The sequence below is a fragment of the Oncorhynchus masou genome, chromosome 17, assembly GCF_036934945.1.
Source record: "Oncorhynchus masou masou isolate Uvic2021 chromosome 17, UVic_Omas_1.1, whole genome shotgun sequence".
NCBI lineage: Eukaryota > Metazoa > Chordata > Actinopteri > Salmoniformes > Salmonidae > Oncorhynchus > Oncorhynchus masou.
In genome coordinates this window covers 35,458,027-35,476,238 of record NC_088228.1, presented here as the reverse complement: position 1 = coordinate 35,476,238, position 18,212 = coordinate 35,458,027, and positions in this window count along the sequence as shown.

Here is an 18,212-nt window from a genome sequence, read left to right as displayed (position 1 = left end):
GAGTAAGTAATCAAATAAGTAATGAAGTCCAGGTGTGACTAACGAGACGCAGGTGTGTGTAATGATGATTTCCAGTTGTGCGTAAAGATGGGTTGCCAGGGCCGGTGGTTTGTAGATCGGTGACGTTGAGCGCCGGAGCAGGGGAGCAGGAGTGGACATGACAGACAGCGAAGTATGGCTAGGTTTTACCGGACATTTCCGAAGACAAATTGTTCCACATGCTCTCTATGATAAAGGACCCCAGACAGATGTTCTTTGGCCTCTCGCCAGGCTGGGTCGTCAACATGGCCGAGAAGAAGATACTGAAACCGACTGATGATAAACTGCTCCAATATTACAGTTCATAAATGATTCAAATTTACATGCTCACTCTGTTGATGTACATAAATGTCATGATTTATTTTGTGATTTTTTTCTTAACAAAAATGCACACAAGAGGAACTCAACATCCCAAAACACCCCACGGCCATCTAAAAAAAAAAAAAAAACACATTTTAAATTAAGTGCTTAATAAAATAGAGTAGTATTTATACAGCACATACAGAACTCATTTCATTCATTCATTCTGTGTCCTGACTGTCAAATAGTTCTTAAACCATTTGCAAGACTACTTATCCAGGCCCATTTCAGACAGTTTTTGGATGAGTAGTGAATCGTCAACCGTGTCGAATGCCTACCCAAAGTTTTAAATAAGGCAGCACAATATTTTTTTATGATCTATCCTATTTAAAACATCATCTAAAACAAGCATAGTTATCCAGCTGTCCAGATCTAAAACCAGATTGGTGCATATTTAGTTTAAAAAGTTCTTAGCTGGGAGTTGGTCAGGGATTCTAATACCTTGGCTAGGCAAGATAACTTGGAAATTGGGCAGTAATAATCTAGAAGGATCTCCACATTTATGTAGGGGGAGGACATGCCCTTTTCCAAATCTTAGGAATAACACCAGTAGAAATTAAAAATGCAGGTTAAAGGTTCAACAATGAGTGGGGCAGAGCGCTGTAGTAAGAAGGGGTCAAGTAAATCAGCCCCTGTGGATTTCTTTACATCGATCTTTAGCAAGGCAAGTAATGTGAGTCTGCATCATTCTCTAGATTTTTTTTCTGAAATGACTAAAGGACTCCCTCTATTGGAATGAGACACGTTTTCATAGACTATCCTTTCAAATAAATGCAAATATATATATATATTTTTTTGTCTAGTATGGCTGTCGAAACCTGCTGGGGCAACAAGGCGGTGAAGTGTTGTTTCAAAGATTTTACCACTTTCCAGAACTTGGCTGGCTTACCAACACTCCCCGATACACAATTCAAGAAATATGTTGATTTTGCTTTTGTAACCCGGAGATAGACATTTATTTCTCAAATGTCTGAAAGGCTGCCAATCAGACATTAGAATCAGTCAGTCTAGCCTTTGTGTCTTTCCTGTAATTTCTCAGACAGTTCCTGTGTGAACTTTAGTCTTTTGTATGGCACATGTTTATCTGCAACAGAGTTAAACAAGGAAATAAATTAATGAAGGGCCTTATCCACCAGTCACTCAAACCCATTTTGCTCATTAAAATTCCTATAATTTACCTTTGCAATAGTGTGTGAGCGAGATTTAGGTAGCTTAGCGTCTTTTATGCAGGCAGTACAAATATATTTCATCCTATCAGATACTGGCATCAACCAATCCTGATTAAGGTCACCCACTATATCACCTACTATTAGACAGCAGGTCAGACAATTTGCTAAGAGCACATAAGGTGGCCGAAGGAGGGTGATAGATTCCCACTAGCATCAGATGGGCATTATTACCAAGGCCCACATTTAAGACTAGACATTCACATTGCTTAGTTAGAGAGGCAGTAATGGATACATAAACATTTAAGTTGCTCTTTATTTATATGGCAACACCCCCTCCTCTGTCAACTCTGTCAGATGTAAAAGCATTATAACCAGTCAGAGACACATCAGCCAAGATTCAGTTATAACCAGTCAAGACACATCAGCCAAGATTCAGTTATAACCAGTCAAGACACATCAGCCAAGATTCAGTTATAACCAGTCAAGACACATCAGCCAAGATTCAGTTATAACCAGTCAGAGACACATCAGCCAAGATTCAGTTATAACCAGTCAGAGACACATCAGCCAATATCCAGTTATAACCAGTCAGAGACACATCAACCAAGATTCAGTTATAACCAGAATGTCTGCGTTGGTTTGAAAAGCCAGAGTTACAATAAGACATTTTTTATAAACTTCTTCTAAATCAAACTTTCAGATCAGATGGAGTTTCTAATACGAACATGCCATGTTAAGTAGGTAACCCCTTTTTAGAAAATAGCATGGAGGCTTGAATTGGAACGGGTACAAGATTGCCTAGAACTGAACCATTACGCCTATGCATTGAACAATGAAATGGATTAAAACAAGACTCATCCTGTTGTGGGTAAGGACTGACATCCCATCATTTTTGGAGCACCTCTTCAATATTAGCACTCAGCATTCTAGCTCCTTCCTGTTCGGGTGCGAGCTGTCCCTTTTAAGAGCTGTGGTTGTTCCCAAAACAAGTTGAAATTGGTAATAACATCCAACTCTCTTTCAGGGCAGTTTTGACTTCATCCAAGATTCCACTGAAAATTGCCGGGAGAATGATCAACTCGTGTGTAGGAATAGAGCCAGAAAGGATCATCTGCTTGCTGGTAGCCAATAGCTTGTTCTTCAGGTATTCTAAATCCTGTCTCAACCCCCCCCGGATCTAGGATGACCATAAGCTCCAATATTGTCACGCACCGTGACTCCAGTAATGCCTCGGCAACCACTACATCCTGGACAATGGATCTCCCGACTCTGTAGCTACCTGGAGGAGCCAGGGACCCTGTGGGACTTGGTTTGTGGGTTGCTCCAGGGGATAGCCGACTCAGTAACCCAGGACCAAAGGCTGAGTGGGAAGGACGTGGGGGGTGCAGTGGGTCCTCGTCGAGGCCCCCGGAGAAGTCAGGGGGCTCAGAGACTAGATGGGAGAGGGACAATGCGTTGGAGCAAAATGCAGTAGATCTCTGGTTCTCCTCAGTAGAATGTGTTAATACTGGAAAGTGGTTCAAGGTAGTATCTTCAGTAGCTACTGCAGAAGAGCCCAGTCTCGTAGAGCAGTGATTCCCAAACTTTTTATAGTCTCATACCCGTTCAAACCTCCAGCTACATACCCCCTCTAGCACCAGGGTCAGCACACTCTCAAATGTTGTTTTTTGACATCATTATAAATAAATATATTTATATAAATAAATTTGATTTGATTTGATTTGATTGTAAGCCTGCCACACACACACACACACACTATACGATACATTTATTTAACATGAGAATGAGTGTGAGTTTTTGTCACAACCCGGCTCGTGGGAAGTGACAAAGAGCCTTATAGGACCAGGGCACAAATAATAACATAATAATAATAAATAATTTTGCTCTTTATTTAACCATCTTACATATAAAACCTTATTTGTTCATCGTAAATTGTGAATAACTCACCAAATCAAATCAAATCCAATTTTATTTGTCACATACACATGGTAAGCAGATGTTAATGCGAGTGTAGCGAAATGCTTGTGCTTCTAGTTCCGACAATGCAGTAATAACCAACAAGTAATCTAACTAACAATTCCAAAACTACTGTCTTATACACACAAGTGTAAGGGGGTAAAGAATATGTACATAAAGATATATGAATGAGTGATGGTACAGAGCAGCATAGGCAAGATACAGTAGATGGTATCGAGTACAGTATATACATATGAGATGAGTATGTAAACAAAGTGGCATAGTTAAAGTGGCTAGTGATACATGTATTACATAAAGATGCAGTAGATGATATAGAGTACAGTATATACGTATACATATGAGATGAATAATGTAGGGTATGTAAACATTATATTAGGTAGCATTGTTTAAAGTGGCTTGTGATATATTTTACATAATTTCCCATCAATTCCCATTATTAAAGTGGCTGGAGTTGAGTCAGTGTGTAGGCAGCAGCCACTCAATGTTAGTGGTGGCTGTTTAACAGTCTGATGGCCTTGAGATAGAAGCTGTTTTTCAGTCTTATCGGTCCCAGCTTTGATGCACCTGTACTGACCTCGCCTTCTGGATGATAGCGGGGTGAACAGGCAGTGGCTCGGGTGGTTGTTGTCCTTGATGATCTTTATGGCCTTCCTGTAACATCGGGTGGTGTAGGTGTCCTGGAGGGCAGGTAGTTTGCCCCCGGTGATGCGTTGTGCAGACCTCACTACCCTCTGGAGAGCTTTACGGTTGTGGGCGGAGCAGTTGCCGTACCAGGCGGTGATACAGCCCGCCAGGATGCTCTCGATTGTGCATCTGTAGAAGTTTGTGAGTGCTTTTGGTGACAAGCCGAATTTCTTCAGCCTCCTGAGGTTGAAGAGGCGCTGCTGCGCCTTCTTCACGATGCTGTCTGTGTGGGTGGACCAATTCAGTTTGTCTGTGATGTGTATGCCGAGGAACTTAAAACTTACTACCCTCTCCACTACTGTTCCGTCGATGTGGATAGGGGGGTGTTCCCTCTGCTGTTTCCTGAAGTCCACAATCATCTCCTTAGTTTTGTTGACGTTGAGTGTGAGGTTATTTTCCTGACACCACACTCCGTGGGCCCTCACCTCCTCCCTGTAGGCCGTCTCGTTGTTGTTGGTAATCAAGCCTACCACTGTTGTGTCGTCCGCAAACTTGATGACTGAGTTGGAGGCGTGTGTGGCCACGCAGTTGTAGGTGAACAGGGAGTACAGGAGAGGGCTCAGAACGCACCCTTGTGGGGCCCCAGTGTTGAGGATCAGCGGGGTGGAGATGTTGTTGCCTACCCTCACCACCTGGGGGCGGCCCGTCAGGAAGTCCAGTACCCAGTTGCACAGGGCGGGGTCGAGACCCAGGGTCTCGAGCTTGATGACGAGCTTGGAGGGTACTGTGGTGTTAAATGCCGAGCTGTAGTCGATGTACAGCATTCTCACATAGGTATTCTTCTTGTCCAGATGGGTTAGGGCAGTGTGCAATGTGGTTTAGATTGCATCGTCTGTGGACCTATTTGGGCGGTAAGCAAATTGGAGTGGATCTAGGGTGTCAGGTAGGGTGGAGGTGATATGGTCCTTGACTAGTCTCTCAAAGCACTTCATGATGACGGAAGTGAGTGCTACGGGGCGGTAGTCGTTTAGCTCAGTTACCTTAGCTTTCTTGGGAACAGGAACAATGGTGGCCCTCTTGAAGCATGTGGGAACAGCAGACTGGGATAGGGATTGCTTGAATATGTCCGTAAACACAACAGACAGCTGGTCTCCGCATGCTCTGAGGGCGCGGCTGCGGATGCCGTCTGGGCCTTCAGCCTTGCGAGGGTTAACATGTTTAAATGTTTTACTCACCTCGGCTGCAGTGAAGGAGAGTCCGCATATTTTCGTTGCAGGCCGTGTCAGTGGCACTGTATTGTCCTCAAAGCGGGCAAAAAATTTAATTAGTCTGCCTGGGAGCAAGACATCCTGGTCCGTGACAGGGCTGGTTTTCTTTTTGTAATCCGTGATTGACTGTAGACCCTGCCACATACCTCTTGTGTCTGAGCCGTTGAATTGAGATTCTACTTCGTCTCTATACTGACGCTTAGCTTGTTTGATTGCCATGCGGAGGGAATAGCTGCACTGTTTGTATTCGGTCATGTTTCCGGTCACCTTGCCCTGATTAAAAGCAGTGGTTCACGCTTTCAGTTTCACGCGAATGCTGCTATCAATCCACGGTTTCTGGTTTGGGAATGTTTTAATCGTTGCTATGGGAACGACATCTTCAACGCACGTTCTAATGAACTCGCACACCAAATCAGCGTATTCGTCAATGTTGTTGTCTGACGCAATACGAAACATATCCCAGTCCACGTGATGGAATATTGAGGCTAGGTTAATGAGAAGGGTATGCTTGAAAGGATGCACATAACTCTGCAATGTTGGGTTGTATTGGAGAGAGTCTCAGTCTTAAATCATTTCCCACACACAGTCTGTGCTTGTATTTAGTTTTCATGCTAGTAAAGGCCGAGAATCCACTCTGACATAGGTACGTGGTTGCAAAGGGCATCAGTGTCTTAACAGCGAAATTTGCCAAGGCAGGATACTCAAAGTGCTGCCCCATCCAGAAATCTGGCAGTGGCTTCTGATTAAATAAAATTTTAATAGAACTGCTTGTTGCAATTTCGATGAGGTTCTCTTGTTCAGATGTCGGTAACTGGTCTGGAGGCAGGGCATGAAAGGGATAACGAATCCAGTTGTTTGTGTCATCCATTTCGGGAAAGAACCTGCATAATTGCGCACCCATCTCACTCAGCTGCTTCGCTACATCACATTTGACATTGTCCGTTAGCTTGAGTTAATTTGCACACAAAAAATCATACAATGATCTAAGGACCTGTGTGTTGTCCTTGGTAATGCAGATAGAGAAGAGCTCCAACTTCTTAATCATTGCCTCAATTTTGTTCCGCACATTGAATATAGTTGCAGAGAGTCCTGGTAATCCTAGAATTAGATCATTCAGGCAAGAAAAAACATCACCCAGATAGGCCAGTCGTGTGAGAAACTCGTCATCATGCAAGTGGTCAGACAAGTGAAAATTATGTTCAGTAAAGAAAACTTTAAGCTCGTCTCTCAATTTAAAAACAAACGTGTCAATACTTTGCCCGTTGATAACCAGCACAGTATCTTGTAAAAGCGTTACATGGTCACTGCCCATATTGTTGCATAGTGCAGAAAATACACGAGAGTTCAGGGGCGTTGCTTTAACAAAGTTAACCATTTTCACTGTAGTGTCCAAAACATCTTTCAAGCTGTCAGGAATTCCTTTGGCAGCAACAGCCTCTCGGTGGATGCTGCTGTGCACCCAAGTGACGTTGGGAGCAACTGCTTCCACGCGCGTTACCACTCCACTATGTCTCCCTGTCATGGCTTTTGCACCATCAGTACAGGTACCAACATCTTGATCACCAAAGTCCATTTGATGTCACAAAGCTGTCCAGTACTTTTAAAATATCCTCTCCTGTTGTCCTGGTTTCCAGTGGTTTGCAGAAGTGAATATCTTCCTTAATTGACCCCCCATAAATGTAAAGGACATATACCAGGAGCTGTGCCAGGCCCGCCACATCTGTTGACTCATCCAGCTGTAACGCATAGAATTCACTGGCTTGTTTGCGAAGCAGTAATTGTTTCAAAACATCTCCCGCCATGTCACTGATGCATCGTGAAACAGTGTTGTTTGATGAAGGCATTGTCTTTATAGTTTTTTGGGACTTTTCCCCCAGCATTGTCCCAGCCATATCCGCGAAGAATGAAGTCCTACACAATAGTATGGGTCTTGCCTGTCCTAGCCACTTGGTAGCTCATCATATAAGACGCTTCTAGCCCCTTCTTATTAATGGTATCTGTTGCTTTTATACATGTCTTACTATTCGAAAGTCGTCTTAGTTCCTGCTCCAAAAACTCCTGTGGCTTATTTTTCAAATTGCCATGTTTTGTTATCTAAATGTCTGATCAAGAGTGAAGGTTTCATTGAGTTGTGAGATAGTACTTTTGCACATATAACACACTGTGGCTGATGAAAGGCGCTACTCCCAATATAAGTGAACCCCAAATCAATGTACTTCTCTTCATATTTGCGCCTCTTCGATGGGCCAACGTTCCTGTCTGTTGTTCGGTGCTTTCCCAGGTAAGGGGGCAATAGCACTTCGCTACATCAGAATCACAACTGTCTGTGTCCATACTAGCTGGGCTAACAACAAATGTAGAATTACTGATGCTAGCATTGGATGTGCTCGTGGAAGCAGAACAACTTGTGTCGTCGACAGGTGCAGGTGTAGTACTGCTGGTAGTAGCAGTACTTCCAGTAGAGCTGGTATGTGTCTCTATGGATTTATGAATTTTAGAGCAAACGGAATGAGCAGCAGCTACGTTTGGCTACATACGGATCGTTAATGGAATTCATTAATGTGATTGGATGTTAATTATTTGACTTGGCTACCTGTATTTGTGTTAATGTAATTTCAGAATTCCAATATGTGTTCATTAATTAAATTCACTTAGTCTATTTTATGAGAATTTGTAAGATTCTTATTTGCATAAAATAGACAGAGACCAGTCTTATCAAATTTAGATAACAGTATTTATTCCCGAAGCGCGCTGCCATGAAACCACGAACAACAGTTTATATACAAAATATGACGCCATAGGTTATAAAATATCCTTCCTCCTATCGACCAGGACCCAACAGGTTCAAAGGTTTATTCCCACCCCCTCGCTCGCTCACTCCAGACACACAGTTAAATCAAGATTAAACTTCTGAAGTCTTCATCTATCACTATTCAGCAGACAGCTCCAGACAATGGAAAACCTAGGAAAACACTCACTGCCTTATCTAAACATCCCAGAGCTAAGTTGAGTCGGTTCAACCACAGGTTAACGATCCTTTCTGCTTACTTAAAACCCACAATCCATTTCCTCCCCAACCTAGCTGGAATGGTATTTATTAATCAGATATAATGAAACAGAGTATAGTTTTAATTAGTTATAGTTCTATTTAAAATTTAGATATTGTTTAGTCATTGTTCATAATATTCCTGTGTTGTTATTTTGCTGAACACAAGATGGTTTAATTTGATTTTTGGCAGTGAAACAAGGCTACTTAGGCGAGAAAAAAAACTCACCCAAATGTATAACCCTGTTGGAAAATATAAATGGACTGTTTGAAATTTGTTTAGTTAAAAAAAAATGTGAATCACATTTTATTTGGCGCACCCCAGTTTGGGAATACCTGTCGTAGAGCACCCTGGATTTTCCCATCGGTCATTCAGAATTGTCGCTTTAAAAACAGCATGCAGTCTTGAAGTCTCTTTAGCCAGAGCGAGACGTTCTCTTAGGACCTTATTCCCCTCTAGTAACTCAATGATCCTCTCTTTTGAGGCACAGAGCTGTTTGCATTTATTAAAAGTATATACAGTGCATTCGGGAAGTATTTTTTTGTTACGTTACAGGCTTATTCCAAAATTGATTACATTGTTATTTTTCTCTCATCGATCTACACACAATACCACACTCCTGTGTTGTCTTGGCTGTGTGCTTAAGGTCATTGTCCTGTTGGAAGGTGAACCTTCGCCCCAGTCTGAGGTCCTGAGCGCTCTGGAGCAGGTTCGTCAAGGATCTCTCTGTACTTTGCTCCGTTCATTTTTCAGTCAATCCGAACTAGTCTCCCAGTCCCTGCCACTGAAATATGTCCACACAGCATGATGCTGCCACCACCATGCTTCACCGTAGGGATGGTGCCAGGTTTCCTCCAGCCGTGACGCTTGGCATTCAGACCAAAGAGTTCAAACTTGGTTTCATCAGACCAGAGAATCTTGTTTCTCATGGTCTGAGAGACTTTAGGTGCCTTTTGGCAAACTCCAAGCGGGCTGCCGTGGCCTTTTACTGAGGGGTGGCTTCAGTCTGACCACTCTACCATAAAGGCCTGATTAGTGGAGTGCTGCAGAAATGGTTGTCCTTCTGGAAGGTTCTCCCATCTCCACAGAGATGTCATCTCTGGAGCTCTGTCAGAGTGACCATCGGGTTCTTGGTAACCTCCCTGACCAAGGCCTTTCTCCCTCGATTGCTCAGTTTAGCCAGGCAGTCAGCTCTAGGAAGAGTCTTGTTTTCGGGGACTTTCAATGCTGCAGAAATATTTTGGTACCCTTCCCCAGATCTGTGCCTCGACACAATCCTGTCTCGGAGCTCCACGGACAATTCCTTCGACCTCATGGCTTGGTTTTTTCTCTGACATGCACTGTCAACTGTGTCCAATCAAGTGAATTTACCGCAGATGGACTCCAATCAAGTTATAGAAACATCTCAAGGATGATCAATGGGAAACAGGATGCACCTGAGCTCAATTTCAAATCTCATAGCAAAGGGCCCAAATATTTATTTCTGTTTTGTATTTTTATAATTTGCAAAAATGTATAAAAACCTGTTTACGCTTTGTAGTTGTGGGGTATTGTGTGTAGATTGATGATTTTTTATTTATTTAATCCATCTTAGAATAAGGCTGTAACATAAATGTGGAAAAGGGGAAGGGGTCTAGCCTGCTGCTGTCAACTCCAGGAGAAGGTAAAATCCAGCCGAACACGGTGTATTAAGAACATCACCAATACAGGGGTCCCAAAATAAAACACTAAAACAACGTTTTAAAGGTATAAAATGTATACGTATCTTAGAAATATAAAACATATAGCTAAGTGTTTCTAAAAAGTAAAACACTGAAGCTCTATCACCATATTGCCACACCAACATTTCTGTTGAGGGATTGTGATTAAAATTTTTGATTGACTGACATCCAATAGCTTAAGGATGCTGAGCACTAAAGCTATCTTATTAGCATCAGCCAACCCTTATGCTGAGAAAGACTAGCTAGTTAGCTAATACCAAACCTGTGGCTAACTCTGCTGCTGCACTTTGACTTTCTGGTTGTTCTGCCCTCTCCACCTCATTCACTGCTGCCTGGTTATGCTCAACCAGCTCACTTTTTTTGCCTCTCTTTCTGGAAAAAGGTTCACAATATCCATATTCATAGCAAACCAAAATTGGTTCTGTGAAAGTTCCCAGAACATTCATTAGGTCACAACAAATATTTCATAACACAAAACCGTCCAGTCATGGTGATGATTATAGAATGTTTGTATAAAACATTCGCCTGATGTTGCAAGAACGTTCATAGAACACATTTAATCTGTTTTTTAAGGTTCCCAAAATGTTTCATTAGGTTGGGGGAACATTGTTTGAACATCAGAAACGGTATGTTCCCAAAACACAAAAGATTTCCAATTGTGTGGATGATTCTACACTGTTTATTTTAGAGTGCAAAAATGTGCAACTGATGTTACAACAACATTCCCAGAACACATTTAGTCTGTTTCTTAAATGTTCCCAGAACATATAATTAGGTTGTGGGAACAGTGTGGGTACGTTACAAGAGATACGTTCCCAAAACACAAAATATGCTCAGTTGCGATGACATTCATGCAAAGTTTGTCTTTACTAAAGACTCATCTCTTCAGTAGGTCCAATGATTGAGTGCAGTCTGGCCCAGGGGTGCGTAGGTAAACAGCAAGGCACTGGAGTGACGAACCGCCTTTGGTGTCTCTGCTTGGCCGGCTCCCATCTCTCCACTGGGATTCTCTGCCTCTCACCATATTACGGAGACTGAGTCACTGGCTTACTAGTGCTCTTCCTTGCTGTCCCCAGGAGGGGTGCCTCATGTCGTGCCAGGCTTTTTTCGCTATACTCGACTTGAGTAGGTTGAGTCTCATGCAGTGGAGGAGATCTTCGTGGGCTATAATCAGCCTTGTCCCAGGGTAGTAAGCTGGTGTTCTGTTTATATCCCTCTAGTGCTGTGGTGACTGTGCTCTGGCAAAGTGGGTGGGATTTTATCCTGCCTGGTTAGCCCTGTCCGGGGGTATCGTCGGACTGATGACTCCTGGCTCAGTCCACCTTGTCGTGCTGCTGCTCCATTTTCAACTGTTCTGTCTGCAGCAATGGAACCCTGACCTGTTCACCGGATGTGCTACCTTGCTGTTTTCAACCCTCTCCCTCTCTCCCTCCCTCCCTCGCTCCCTTCCTCTACCGCGCCTGCTGTCTCGACCTCTGAATGCTCAGCTATGAAAAGCCAACTAACATTTACTCCTGAGGTGCTGACCCGTTGCACTCTCTACAACCACTATAATTACTCTTTGACCCTGCGGGTCATGTATGAACATGTTGAAGAACAATCTGGCCTTAATGGCCATGTACTCTTACAGTATAATCTCCACCCAGCACAGCCAGAAGAAGACTGGCCACCCCTCAGAGCCTGGTTCCTCTCTAGGTTTCTTCCTAGGTTCCTGTCTTTCTAGGAAGTTTTTCCTAGCCTCCGTTCTTCTACATCTGCATTGCTTGCTGTTTGGGTTTTTAGGCTGGGTTTCTATATAAGAACCCTGTGACATCTGCTGATGTAAAAAGGGCTTTATAAATACACTACTGTTCAAATGTTTGGGGTCACTTAGAAATGTCCTTGTTGTTGAAAGAACATTTTTATCCATTAAAATAACATAACATTTATCATCAATACAGTGTAGACATTATTAATGTTATAAATATAAATAAATAAATATATGTTGTAAATGACTATTGTAGCTGTAAACGGCTGATTTTTTATGGAATATCTACATAGGTGTACAGAGGCCCATTATCAGCAACCAGCAACCTGTGTTCCAATGGCACGTTGTGTTAGCTAATCCAAGATTGTCATTTTAAAAGGCTAATTGATCATTTGAAAACCCTTTTGCAATTATGTTAGCAGAGCTGAGAAATAGTTCTGATTAAAGAAGCAATGAAACTGGCCTTCTTTTGACTAGTTGAGTATCTGGATCATCAGCATTTGTGATTTCAATAACAGGTTCAAAATGGCCAGAAACAAATAGATTTATTCTGAAACTCGTCAGTCTATTCTTGTTCTGAGAAATGAAGGCTATTCCATGTGAGAAATTGCCAGGAAATCGAAGATTTCGTACAACGCTGTGTACTACTTCCTTCACAGAACAGCACAAACTGGCTCTAACCGGAATAGAACGAGGAGTGGGAGCAAGGTCAACAGGTCTGATAGGAATCTTCCATTATAGTTTAGCAGGCCTAGGAATGACTTCAATTCTGTTACGTTGGTTGGCTTGTGTGGTTTGACGATGGCTGCAACTTTTCCGTCTGTGGGATTACAGTCCTTCCTTGTCAATCTGATGACCCAAGTATTCCACACTGATTGGTAAAAACATGCACTTTGAGAGTTTCACTTGAATCCCACTGTACCTCTCCAGATGTTTGAACACTTCATCCAGCTTTTTCAGATGTTCCTCTGTGATGAGGGTGTAATTATTGAAACAGGTGACATGTTCGAATCCCTATAGGATATGTTCCATGACTGACTGAAAGATTAAAGGAGCACTTGAGACACCGTAGCTTAGGCGATGATACCTGTACAGCCCACGGTGAGTGTTGATTGTCTGTTACGCGGAGTGGAACAGGGGAACCCAAGAGCAGACTCAGATGGGGAGACTAGGCTGAAGCAACCAAGGTATTTATTGAAACACAGGGGGAAGATGGAGTTCAGGCCAGGGGACGCTTGGGCAGGTCGCAGGAAACAGGTGTGGGGGCTGAGGCTGGAGCAAGAGAGGGGGTGAGACAGGGTAAGCAGGTCCGGAGGGGAATCCAGGACAGAGTAGCAGGATGACGAGAAGTGGGACTGGAGACAGGGACCGGAGTCAGAGCGGGCAGAACTATAGTGTAGAGGAAAACAGTGCCAGGCAAGGGCAAGCAGGGACAACAGGACAACAAGATCTAAACAGGAACAAACTGCTAGAAACATAGACTGACTGAGCAGAGATTACGATCTGGCAGCGGGGAAGTGACAGGGCTGAGTATTTGTAGAGGTCTTGATTATGGAACAGGTTGCAGCTGGTGGGGATCTGCTCTGACTCCAGCACACCTGTCTCTGCCCACACAATCACACACACACACACACACACAGAGAGAGGGAGAGCGGGAGAGTACTGGGGGAGTGGCGGCAGGTCAAGGAGACACAGGATGGGCAGTAGAGGGCATTGCAGGAGCAGATGTGATCGTCAGATGTTTCTCAGAGTCTGTGTCCAACTGGAGCTGCTGGTAGGTGTGCAAGAGATATAATTTGCTGAATGATGTACCCTCCAGCTAGTGTAGTGAATAAGTATTCTGTGTTTGGTAAGTGGCAAGTCTCCTCTTCCACGCTATGGTTGATGGTGACCTTATAATCTCTTTGGAACGATGACTATTGGTGCGGCCTCGTCACTCCTTTCGACGTTGGTGGTGATCTTTGTCTCCTCTATCCTATCCAACTCTTTGTCCACCGCTTCCTTCAATGCATATGACACTGGTCTTGCCTTCTGGAAAATGGGCTGAGCGTCAGGGCGTGCCCTGGTCTTTGTTATGAAATCTTTGATGAAATGTGGCCCTTCTGAAAATACCACCTTGTGGCGCTGTAGTAAAGCTTTGATTGCCAGGTCTGTATCCATCACAGCCATTTCCACTGAAAATACAGTTCAACTGTATTTTCTCGAAGCCAGTTATGGCCCATCAGTGCAGGTCTGTCTCCTTTAACAATTAGTACTTTAACATACCCTAGCAAAGGAATTTTCTCACCTGAGTAGGTAGTCAGCTGTATTTGCGTTTTCTTTAACGACAGGTGAGACAGAGCATCATGGTAACACACTTACACGACCAGAAAGACAGCGGCCCCTGTGTCTGACTGCATGTCCAAATCCTTTCCATCCAAACTGACATTCACTGTAATCCCCTTTTCCCCCATTGGAAGTAGTGTAAACAGTATACGCCCCAAACAGCTCTGAATAATCCTCCTAACTATTGTCATTGCACTCAGCAGTGTCAACATACTGTGTCTGTCCTGCCCTGCGGTTCCTACATGCACAGGTTATGTGTCCAACTTTAGAACAGACATGGCATTACTCCTTTTTGAATCTGCAATCATGAGCCGAATGTTTTCCTCTATACCTGTAGTATGGTGGTTGACCAGCATTCTTTTGCCTTGTGCCATTGTTTAATACCGTTTCTCTCCATTGTTATTGCTGCACTTGAACTGTCCTTTTCCTCTGCTGGGAAATGTTTTAGCATTTTTATTCACCGCATTTACCGATTGAGCCTCTTTTGCTTTCCCTGAAAACTCCCCGGTGTTATTGGAAGCAAACTCCATTGACAATGTCATCCCACCTGCCTTTCTGCATGTTAGATCCTTCTCTGCTAGCGTCTTGTGCTGCATAGCTTCAGAGCACAGTCCACTTACAGACGGATCTTTTACTGCCTCTCGTAGATTTTGTCCAAAAACACAATTAGCTGACAACTGTCTCAAAGCCACTGCACAATCAGACAGACTCTCCTTCCTTCTGATTACATTTTTAAAACAAAATTTCTCCCCAATCACCAGAGGTTTTGGTTTGTTCCCAAACACACTGACCTTCTTGTTGTCTTTAATGTCATTTGGCAATGTCCATAGCTCCAAACACTCAAGATAACTTTCGAAATCCTCCGCGATTCTTTGTACTCGTTCACTCGTCAGACTTGCATAGTAGCCATTTCTCCATTTGCTACTGTTATCTGGGCGAATATCCTCGGCGGTACCTCGGTCTGTGAAATATCAGTTTCTTCTATATTTTCTTCCTGCCAGATGCACACCTGTTCCATTTACAATCCACATGTTTGTTATTTTGAATCCATCGCCACCATTTTTGTTGTGCTTTTAATTTTTGTAACCTAATAATAACCAGACAGGCGAGAGGAGCTCAGTTGGGAAACTTTACTAATCCTAAACATGGTAGTACAACACAGGGGCATGTTTGAGGCCGCAAGTTCTATCAACGTATCAAAGTTAAGAGTTCACAGGATAAACCAATCAGGTAAATGATAATTATATCTAGGCAGATTACCATGTTAATAGACCAATCTATTTCAGTCAACATATGAAGTCTAAAGAATATGGTTTTGTTTTTATGATTAAATGCTGTTCAAATGTCATATGAATGAAATTAAATTGACATGTGTCTCTCTGTTACAATTCAGTCCTCAAATGTGAATTGCCATTAAATCTGGAGAGAAACATAAAGGGGTTGTACTCCAATCTGTTTTAATTTTCATGCTGAGAATGTTGTGGTAATATTAGGTAAAACTTAAATATAACATTTTCCAAATGTTCTTGAAATTTTGCGTGAACATCAATGGAATATGATGTTAAATCTAAAACAACTATGCTATGAGCATCATAAAAACTGACATTTCATTCTTAGAACATTAAGGTAATGTCGTGTGCAACTTAACTTAAGCAATGTCATCACAACGGATCATATTTTGTAATGTACTCACACTGTTCCCATAACCTAATTATATGTTCTGGGAACATTTAAATAACTCAGAAAACTGTTTTGTCAACATTCTGTCAACACCAAATTAATGTTTTGTGACCCTGGGAACATATCTCTTGTTACCACAACCTAATGAAACATTCTGGGAACCTTTAAAGAACATACAAAATGTGTTCTGGGAACGTTCTTGTAACATCGGGGAAATGTTTTTTTGCACCCTAAAAGAAACATTGTATAATCATCCGCACAACTGGACAGTTTTTATTTTTTGGGAACATATCTTTGTGATGTCCGCACATTGTTCTCACCAGACTGTTCCCATAACCTAATTAAACATTCTGGGAATCATTGAATAACAGATTAAATGTGTTATAGGAACGTTCTGGCAACATCGGGCGAATGTTTTATACGTTATGAGAACATTTGCCATGACTTAACGAATGTTCTGGAAACTTTCACAGGACAAATCTTGGTTTGCTGCGAAAACATTACTGGTACATTGTGTTAATACATTACCTGGAAACCGAATGAGAACTTTTCAGGAATGTTCTGTGGTGCTCTCACAGTCTCACTTCAGCTCTCACAGTCTCACGTCAGAATTAGACGTTCATCCATGTTTCTCAAACGTAACATTTTGAAGTTGTTGCAAACGTAACATTTTGAAGTGTTTAAGATTAATTTCAGGCTTTAACTCTGAAAACTTAAGGCTAGGCATTCACTATGAATGGTTAAGGTTTGAGATATTGTAGGCTTAAAACAAAAATCTCAAAAACAATTTTCTATCGCTGCATTAGAACTTGGAACCTTTGGAATCAGAGGCAGATGCTTGAAGATAATTTGTAATTTGTAGTCCTAAACATAGGGTGAAAGTGAGCAATTGACAGTGAGCTGTGAGCAAAACACCCAGACCCGATGTTAAAATGGCTTATTAAAATATTGAATTGTATTGAATCAAATTAATCAGATCCTATGATTTAACGCCCGTAGGTTGTGGTGCCACTAGTTTAAGTTTAAATGCCTAGGCCTACTGCTTGCAAAATCACATTTTTCATATAGAAAATGTATGTTTCTTTGCAGGACAAGGACTGTCCTGGTTATCAAGAATGCCTGAATGGCTTCACCTTGCTTTTATGGTTGGCTAATGCAAATTTCACCATCCTATTATTTCAGATCTACAAGGGGTGCAAATTTCACCATGGCACGGACCGTGGCGATATGTTGGCACATGACAATTATTAGAATTGTCAATTCTTGCATTCTATCCATGCTGGCTTTTGCAGGCTTCCTGATACAATGAACAGATAGGCGGGAGGGCAAACAGGCTGTGGCCAATTTATTAATGCACAATTTGCCTTAATCCTAGTAAAAATTCACTGTCTCAGGTCAGATAGGATCACCACTTTATTTTAAGAATGTGAAGTGTCAGAATAATAGTAGAGAGAAGGATTTATTTCAGTTTTTATTTCTTTCATTACATTCTCAGTGGGTCAGAAGTTTACATACACTCAATTAGTATTTGGTAGCATTGCCTTTAAATTGTATAACTTGGGTCAAATGATTTGGGTAGCCTTCCACAAGCTTCCCATAATAAGTTGGGTGAATTTTGGCCCATTCCTCCTGACAGAGCTGATGTAACTGAGTCAGGTTTGTAGGCCTCCTTGCTCGCACACGCTTTTTCAGTTCTGCCCACAAATTTTGTATAGGATTGAGGTCAGGGCTTTGTGATGGCCACTCCAATACCTTGACTTTGTTGTTCTTAAGCCATTTTGCCACAACTTTGGAAGTATATTTGGGGTCATCGTCCATTTGAAACCCATTTGTGACCAAGCATCCTGACTAATGTCTTGAGATGTTGCTTCAATATATCCACATCATTTCCTGCCTCATGATGCCATCTATTTTGTGAAGTGCACCAGTCCCTCTTGCATCAAGCACCCCTACAACATGATGCTGCCACCCCCGTGCTTCACAGTTGGGATGGTGTTCTTTGGCTTGCAAGCCTCCCCTTTTTCCACCAAACATAACGATGGCCATTATGGCCAAACAGTTATATTTTTATTTCATCAGACCAGAGGACATTTCTCCAAAAAGTACAATCTTTGTCCCCATGTGCAGTTGCAAACCGTAGTCTGGCTTTTTTTTATGGCGGTTTTGGAGCAGTGGCTTCTTCCTTGCTGAGCGGCCTTTCAGGTTATGTCGATATAGGACTCGTTTTACTGTGGATATAGACACTTTTTTACCTG